This window comes from Megalobrama amblycephala, linkage group LG6 (assembly GCF_018812025.1).
Source record: "Megalobrama amblycephala isolate DHTTF-2021 linkage group LG6, ASM1881202v1, whole genome shotgun sequence".
Classification (NCBI taxonomy): domain Eukaryota; kingdom Metazoa; phylum Chordata; class Actinopteri; order Cypriniformes; family Xenocyprididae; genus Megalobrama; species Megalobrama amblycephala.
The window spans coordinates 12,763,278-12,771,520 of NC_063049.1; the positions used below are offsets into that span (position 1 = coordinate 12,763,278).

General features: G+C 36.2%; 1 long non-coding RNA gene across 1 annotated transcript; it reads right to left on the bottom strand.

Moving 5' to 3' along the window:
* Positions 1-265: 265 nt before the first annotated feature.
* LOC125269908 lies at positions 266-7,643 on the bottom strand. Its single transcript, XR_007185213.1, has 7 exons — positions 7,472-7,643; positions 2,234-2,322; positions 1,806-2,005; positions 1,533-1,726; positions 695-795; positions 495-543; positions 266-403 (listed from the first exon to the last, which is right to left on the bottom strand). It is a non-coding gene; the product is annotated as an uncharacterized LOC125269908 (long non-coding RNA).
* Positions 7,644-8,243: the final 600 nt, after the last annotated feature.

The window sequence follows — 8,243 nt, forward strand, 5'->3', positions numbered from 1 at the left end:
GTCTCTCTCTCTCTCTCTCTAGGGCCGGATTGGGACTCATTTTCATCCCTGGAGTTTCATGCCTTATTACATGTGGGTTCGTTGCACTAAGAATGTAAGCCCCAACAAAAACATTATATACTGTTATGTTATAGTTTTATACCCCTTACAATGTAAGTAATCCAATGCAATCTTAACACTGAACTTCTCAAGCTTAATGTTCATGTTCATGCTAAACGATAACACATATGTATTTGCATGCATCTAATCAAATAGGCTGAACACATTTTAGAGCTTATTATACTTTAATGTTGTTAATTACATTATGATAATGAGTAGCAATTGCTCCTGTCATTTCAAAAATCCACGGTTACTGATTAAATGGATCTTTCTCTTCATTTGTTTGTGTTCCATGCCATCTTATCTGTGGAAAAATGCGGAACTTTAATTCAGTTAATTGTTAATTAAAATGTAAGGACGACCAGTTTATCCAAATATTCTCATCTGATACTCACCAGCTCTTAAACTTATTAAGCATCTCTTTCTTCATCTTAATCTTTCAATCTGTCATTCCATTTTAAGAGAAATAATTTTAAAGAAGTACATAGAAAAAAATATGAACTAAACAGGTCTATATTAAATAGTTGTATTGGGATAGTGCATCCCAAATAAAAATACAGTCATCATCTACTCATGCTTGTTGAAAGTTTCTCACCTGTACCCCAGAGAAAGACCAGTGGCAATCAAGATAACGATGGTGATGGTGATGGTGACGGTAACGGCAACGGTAACCTTCATATTCCATTTACATTGTTTCTAAAGGGAAAACAGCATATATTATTATTAGATATGTTATGAACATTCAGAACATACAATAATATTCAATACATTTCTTCACAAATTTTTAATCCAAAAATGTCAGTTCAATCTCTGCCATCAGACAACTTTGTTGAATTATCAATTAATAATGTTGCAGAAAAGTGCTGGCTATTTTGATTACATGAGAATGATAATATTAGTTTGAGTGTTCCCCTTTCAGTGCAAGGCCATAAAAAATTAAGGGTTTATCCTGATATTGTCTGTAACGTTCAATCTTTCATTGGGTACTGTACACTGTAAAAAGAAATAAAGAAAGAAATCTGTAAAAAAAAACAAAAAAACGGATAATGTACTGGCAGAAAATTACCAGGACATTATACAGTAATTTTACAGACATTTCCATTAACAAAACATAACACAACAAAGTTCAAAATACACGTAAAACACCTGTAAAAAATTAAATACGGAAAATTACTTCCAATTAATACAGTACATTGTGCCATATTTTTATGGATTTTTTTTTTTTTTGTACAGTAGCCTATTCAGAGTGTACAGTATTCATTGCTCAAGTAAGTCTGGGGAAAAAGTGTTCTCTGATGTATTTTACTGTAGAGTGACAGTTGTGCCCACTTTTCTTCTACATTATAATTCACTGTTATTGTTGTTAGTAATCAATGTCTGCATAATTAGTTTTCACACACAAATTCATTCAAAATAAACTCAAAGAGGTAAACCTGAAGCTTAAACGGTTGAGCAATTTTGTTCAGCGCCTCATCATTCCTGATGCAGTTCAACAAACCCTGATCTTCATTGAACAGACAGTCCACAGTGAGTGTATTCATCCTGGTCACACATCTGCTGCTGTCTGGTATCATCTTCTCTGGCTCAAATGTGTGATGAAGCACCATAAAAATAGCTGGTTTGGATGCTGTTTCAAATAAAGATACAATAAGATAAATGTGTAAACAGTAATATCTATATGTCTGGCGCTTAAATCTTGAAGTTACCTGAACAGTTATTAAGATCTTCAATGCAGCATCAATGTCAGTTCCGACCCGTGAAGAAATGGTGCAGAAGACCAAAATCACATCACACTCTCTTACAGTGTGCACCTCCTTCAAACCAGGCCTTTGTTGACAGAGACGATGTAAAATCTGGTTCCGTGAAACAGAACTTGTCTTTCCAGTGTCAATTATAAAGAATTTTCCTTTAAGATGAAGAACAGAGTGTTATTTTATGTTGCGTAGTTTTGGACTATGAACTTTAGGTTTCAATACAAGGTTATAGCCTATTTTGTGACAAGATAAGACGAAAAACATATGAAGAACGAGCAGGGGTATAACTTAAGTCACAACAACTATCTTATGAAGTCTTGTTATGAATAATGTTTTCTCTATAATGCTTACTTTAGTAATTTAATAATCAAAAATCTTACCTTCAATACTTTCATTTTCCAGCGTCATTTTTGGCTTTTCTTTCTTTCTCTGTCTTTTGTACTGGTTATCTGAGTGTTGTTTAGTTACCCTGAAACAAATTTTATTATGACTTTATGAGTGATAATAAAATTTAGAAATGCAGGAATGAATAGGCTAATTGTTAAATAACCTTTTAACAAGTGATATAATAATGTATCATTACTGCTTATCTAAAACATGGAAAATTCAGTATTTAAAGCATGCCATAGGGCTGGGATCTAAAAAAAAAATCTGCATTTAATTAAAAAAAATTATTTCACATCCTGCCCAATATTGTCCTAGAAACAATGTTCATATTGAAGGCTATAAAAACAAACATGAATGTAACCATGTAGTACATGCTATATTATGTGTAAAAAAGGGGTCCAATCACATTAGGCCTAGGCTATATTCTAAAATTGTAAATGTAAATGTTTTTTAAAGCAGAAGTTAAATACACTAAACTAAAAATGAAAATAAATAAAAACAAAATAACAGACTAATTATTAGGCTATTTTGATTTCCCTACAACAGTCACAACACAGTTACTGCTATCGTACGAATACACTTAGTGGTAGGTTCGAAATTCTACATATGACATAATTATGTTCGCCAACAAAAACAAATTTTCAACAACCAATATTTTTAGCAAAATGTATTTTAATTATTGCGCTCTATTAAACTCCGTCTGTTTGGCCCTTCCGGAACCCATAGAGATTGCATTGCAGTGCCTGCAGTTAGAAAAAAAGTTATTTGAATGGAAGTCTATGGGAGCACTCGGGGCAATTCTTGGCCAGAGCGAAATCAGAGAGATGAGAGGGCCTGTCTCTCTTACCATTGGAGAAAACTTAACGGTTAACTTGATCACGAGCGGCACCTCTCAGCCTATCGTGTAATGGCAGTGACATCAGTCACAACATTCCCTAGTCCGCCTTCTCTTGAAAAAATACATTTTTATCAAGCTAAAATCTACATATAGTTCCCAACTAAAGTATTGTTTAGTGTAAAACATGCTGAAGATTGGCAAACAGGCTGTTGATTAATTAAATGATTAGCTATTTCCCCACAAAAGCTGTTTAATCAGCATAGTGAAGCCTCTCATCCATTGACATCCATTCTTCGTCTTCTTCTTCTTCTTCTTTTCAAGTTTAATGGCAGTTGGCAAACCAAACTAAAATGGTGCATTCCCGCCACCTACTGGATTGGAGTGTGGATAACATTATGGTAGTAGTGACCTAAATCCTGTTAATTAAATTAATTAAATCTTTTAAGAAATTAAATACTTCTTCATATATTTTTAAATTGCTTTGGGCCATTACCTAATAATGCTTTGATAGAAAAAACTTCCATTTCCATGTCTCTTAATGCTTGAAATTAAATCTTTCTCTTGCATAAGCCTCACATTTTAATAATACATGTTCTACTGTTTCCATATTTTCCGAACTACATTTGTCACCCAGTCTGGTGTTTCCCAATCCTGAACATACTTTGATTTAGTAAACAATGGCCAATGCGCATTCTTGAAATGAACACATCCTTCCTCTTATTTCCAATTTTTCTTCTTTCTAAACAAACTGTTTCGTGAATGTTGTATAAATGTCAACCCTTTTTTACACTGTCCCACTCCTTCTGATTGTCTTACTCAATGCAATTTTAATATCAACTTCTGGAAATTTTGTGGCCTGTTTGGTTAAACTATCCACGTCTTCATTTCCTGCCACCCCCATATGAGCTGGTATCCAAAGAATGGACTATATGCACGGAGTGTTCTTTAGAACTTCCGCATTAATATAAGCCAGCTCGATAACTTCCGGTGAGATATCATTTGCTGGTGTGTTGAGCATCAGTAGTGTAATACTTAGTTTATAATCAGAATATAGTCACTTAAATAGTCAGGCATAGCATTAATTTAGTTATTCAAACGTAAGACAGCTTAGAAAATAAATAAATAAAGACGTACCTCAATGTTCCTCCTCGGCTAAATTCAATTCGACCATTAGTTTTCACACTTTTATGTGAAAAAAAGCTTCAAAAATTAAATATTTATTGTGCACTTTAGTTAGATTAATTGAATAAAATGTGTGTTTTCACAAGTGTGCTGAAATCATTGATCTTGCGCTGCACTGACTGACATCTGCTGTGATTACAAAGGGAGAGCACGGTGGTCGCTTTCTGTGTAATTAATTCACAATAAAAGTTATTGTTTTTCATAAGATTTTGTGAGTATTTCATACTTCACATTGACAAAATGTTTTTTTCAAACCTAGTTATTTTATAATGTTTAATATTTAGTCAAAAACGAAGTGAAAAACGTTTAGAGGAAATGGCTGATATGTGCGCAAATAAATGCTACTTTGCCGCCACCTGCTGGTTAAAGTGCTAATTACTGTCTTTTTTATTTTTAAATAAGTGTTTTTTATCAAATTTTAAATTTCCTACATTTTTAAACGTTCGGTTTTACAATGGGGACAATCTCAGAAGGATGAACAAATTATGTTTGTGGTCATCGCATTAAAAATAACATTTAAAGTGCTGGGAAAAAATGTGTGTGTGTGTCTAATTACAGACACGGCATTTTTAAACAGTCCCAATAGCTTCGTCTTTATTGCAATCAATAAAACTGGTTTATTGGCAAATTAGGTAAATGTAATAACTGCATTAAAATATAAATACAACATTAAAAGTCAACCATAGATGGTTTTGTGTCGATGTACAACGACTACAGAATGAACAGCTAACAGTTCACCGGAAGTGCCCGAGCTGGCTTAACGACAACCAGGAAGTAACCCGTGCATATAGTCCATTGACATCCATTCAAAAACAGCCTCTGGTCTGGTCTCATTTCCTGTGTACCACGGTGGGCGGAGCGTTAGCTTTAGCCATTACGCTGCATTCACACGGGGCGTCAGCATCAACGCTTGACGGAGGGCGTGTCTGAAGCATGTCTGACGTGACCGTTATAGTGATAACAGCCAATCACATTACTTTCCGGTGTTGCACAAACGCAATTGGCTATCAACTGCTCTAGGGTATTTGCATAGGGCGATCTGATTGGATGACGCCTGCGTTGGCACTTGAAAAGTTAACGCTGCATTCACACGGGGCGCCGGCGTTAACGCTTCTCATTTACTTTGAATGGGTGACGTCATGCGTTGCCGAACTGAATTGTGGGTTCCGTCGCGTCGCTTCACTCCCGTTGCAAGCGGCAGAAGTTGAAGATTTCTCAACTTTTCAAGCGCCAACGCAGGCGTCATCCAATCAGATGGCCCTATGCAAATTCCCTAGAGCAGTCGCTAGCCAACTGCGTTCGTGCAACACCGGAAAGTAATGTGATTGGCTGTAATCACTATAACGGTCGCGTCAACACAAGCTTCAGACACGCCCTCCATCAAGCGTTGACGCTGACGCTCCGTGTGAATGCAGCGTAAGAAATCTTCAACTTCTGCCGCTTGCAACGCGAGTGAAGCGACGCGACGGAACCCACAATTCAGTTCGGCAACGCATGATGTCACCCATTCAAAGTAAATGAGAAGCGTTAATGCCGGCGCCCCATGTGAATGCAGCGTTACGCTTTTATAAACGTTGCAGGCTTGCCTTCCGGTGACTTTGGTGAAATCGCCCAAAAAGAGGCGGTACTCAACAGAGCGTGACTCGACACTGACTATAGACCTTATGTAGCCCCACCCCTTTTCAGCGCTGCGCTCGTTGTCTTTTGACTTCCGGCTTGTATTTCCACAGCGATCTTATGTATTTAGCTATGAATAAAATCTTCCCGTTCTACTGACATTTGTTAAGACACCCGCTTTAAACATTACAATGCTCATGATAACTTTTGTTAACTCTACAACACGTAAATCCACTTCACCAGCTAATTATTCTTCAACAGCGATGCCATATATACAGGGCTACCGCGAAAACGGAAGTTCAAAGACAATATTCTAATGGTGCGTTCACACCGGACGCGAATGAAGCGGTAAGCGCGAGTGATTTGCGAATTGACATCCTGCGGCGCGAATAACGCGATTCGCGCGAATTGAGCGATTCGGGCGTTTGACGCGCTTAACGCGTGATTCGCGCGAATCGCGCAAGTTGAAAAATCTGAACTTTGGCGAATTTCCGCGCCGCGTTAACCAACCAGGAGCTTGCTCTAGTATGACGTGACGTAGCGAGCTGAGACAGAAATTCGAAACAACAATGGAGGACAAAATCATCGTCGCTGTAGATCTTCATACATTTATAGAAACAGAAATAAAAAGGATTGTGTTTGAAAGAAAGTGAGTGAGGAGGTCGGACAATCTGATAAGTTGTAAAAAACAGTCTTTACTCAATTTGAGCTATATATATACACATATTAAAACTACAAGCCAACTAAAGACGACCAATTGAGCTTATTCGCTGTAATTTACAATTATTTCCCCACTGACAAGTTGTGTTTATTCAGAGGAAGTGTGCAGAAAGCAGTGGGAGAGTCTGGGACACATAAAGGAGCGGGAGAGCCCCTCTCATGACGCGAATTCGCATCTGTTGTGAAGGGATTTTGACGCGCGAATGAAGCGAATGTCACGCGCGAATGAAGCGAGTAAACTCAAAATGTTCAAGCGTCCAACTCGCGCAAGTCGCGTCTGGTGTGAACGCAGCATAAAGATGGCGGCGCGCATGTTTCTCTGGAAAATAAGGTCTATATCCAGAGGCAAAACAAACAGCCTACTCTGTGGTTGAGAAATCCGTAAAGAAGAAACCGCCCCTGTGACAAATAAGTCATAAATGTGATCATATTGTTTCTATCATCAGCGTATCCATGACCATGATATCAACTTCACCAGCGAGAGTGTTGCTCTTTACTAACCTATGTATGTCAGCTAAAATAACCAAAAACCTTTATTGCTTTCACTTTCATTTTTCATTTTCATTAAAAAATAAAACACTACCGAATATGTTTGCTGCACGTGTAATATGAAATAATGTATTTTACAAAGAAATAACATTTTCAAAATCTTGTAATATTACTCGTTAACAGTTGTCAAAGCTTTCAGCTCTCAATAGCTTTAATATGACGTCTGAGTTAACACGTATTCAATCATTTAACCTAGCACTATGTTTATGCTTCTCGAAACCCAACGATAAACACACTCTCACACACCTATACGCATATAAAAGACAAACACATACAAATATTGTCACAATTATGTTTGGTTGCAGATTGCATCGGGTCTACTTACTGTTCCTGCTCGCTGTCTCTGGCAGAGTGAAAGTCCAGTTTCACTTTCATTGCTCTATTTGTGAAAAGGATCAGAGGGTAGTCCCATGGTAAAAAAAAAAAAAAAAAAAAAAGAAGTTATAGGCCTACCGCAAGCTGGCACTGCGGTCAAGCCAGCCGCAGTTTGAAAATACACGGTCAAGCCAGCCGCCCAAAAAAAAAAAGTGTGTGCGCCTATTACTATAAATACGGTAATTTCAGGAACAGCAGAGAGAGAACGCGCTTTCAGAGCGCTTGAGTTGCCCATATCTATCTATCTATCTATCTATCTATCTATCTATCTATCTATCTATCTATCTATCTATCTATCTATCTATCTATCTATCTATCTATCTATCTTTATTCAGTCTAATATATAAAACATCTTTCTTTCTTTCTTTCTTTCTTTCTTTCTTTCTTTCTTTCTTTCTCTCTCTTTTTTCTTTCGATTATATATCCATCTCTTTCTTTTTTCTTTTAATGTTTCTTTCTCTTACTATATCTTTCTTTTTTCTAATATATCTATTTCTTTTTTCTTTCTAATGTCTTTCTTTCTAATATTTCTTTCTTTCTCTTAACATATCTTTCTTTTTTTGTATTATATCTTTCTTTTTTCTAATATATCTCTTTCCTTTTTCTTTGTAATGTCTATCTTTCTAATATTTCTTTCTATCTCTCTGTTGTTATTTCATATATATATATATATATATATATATATATATATATATATATATATATATATATATATATATATA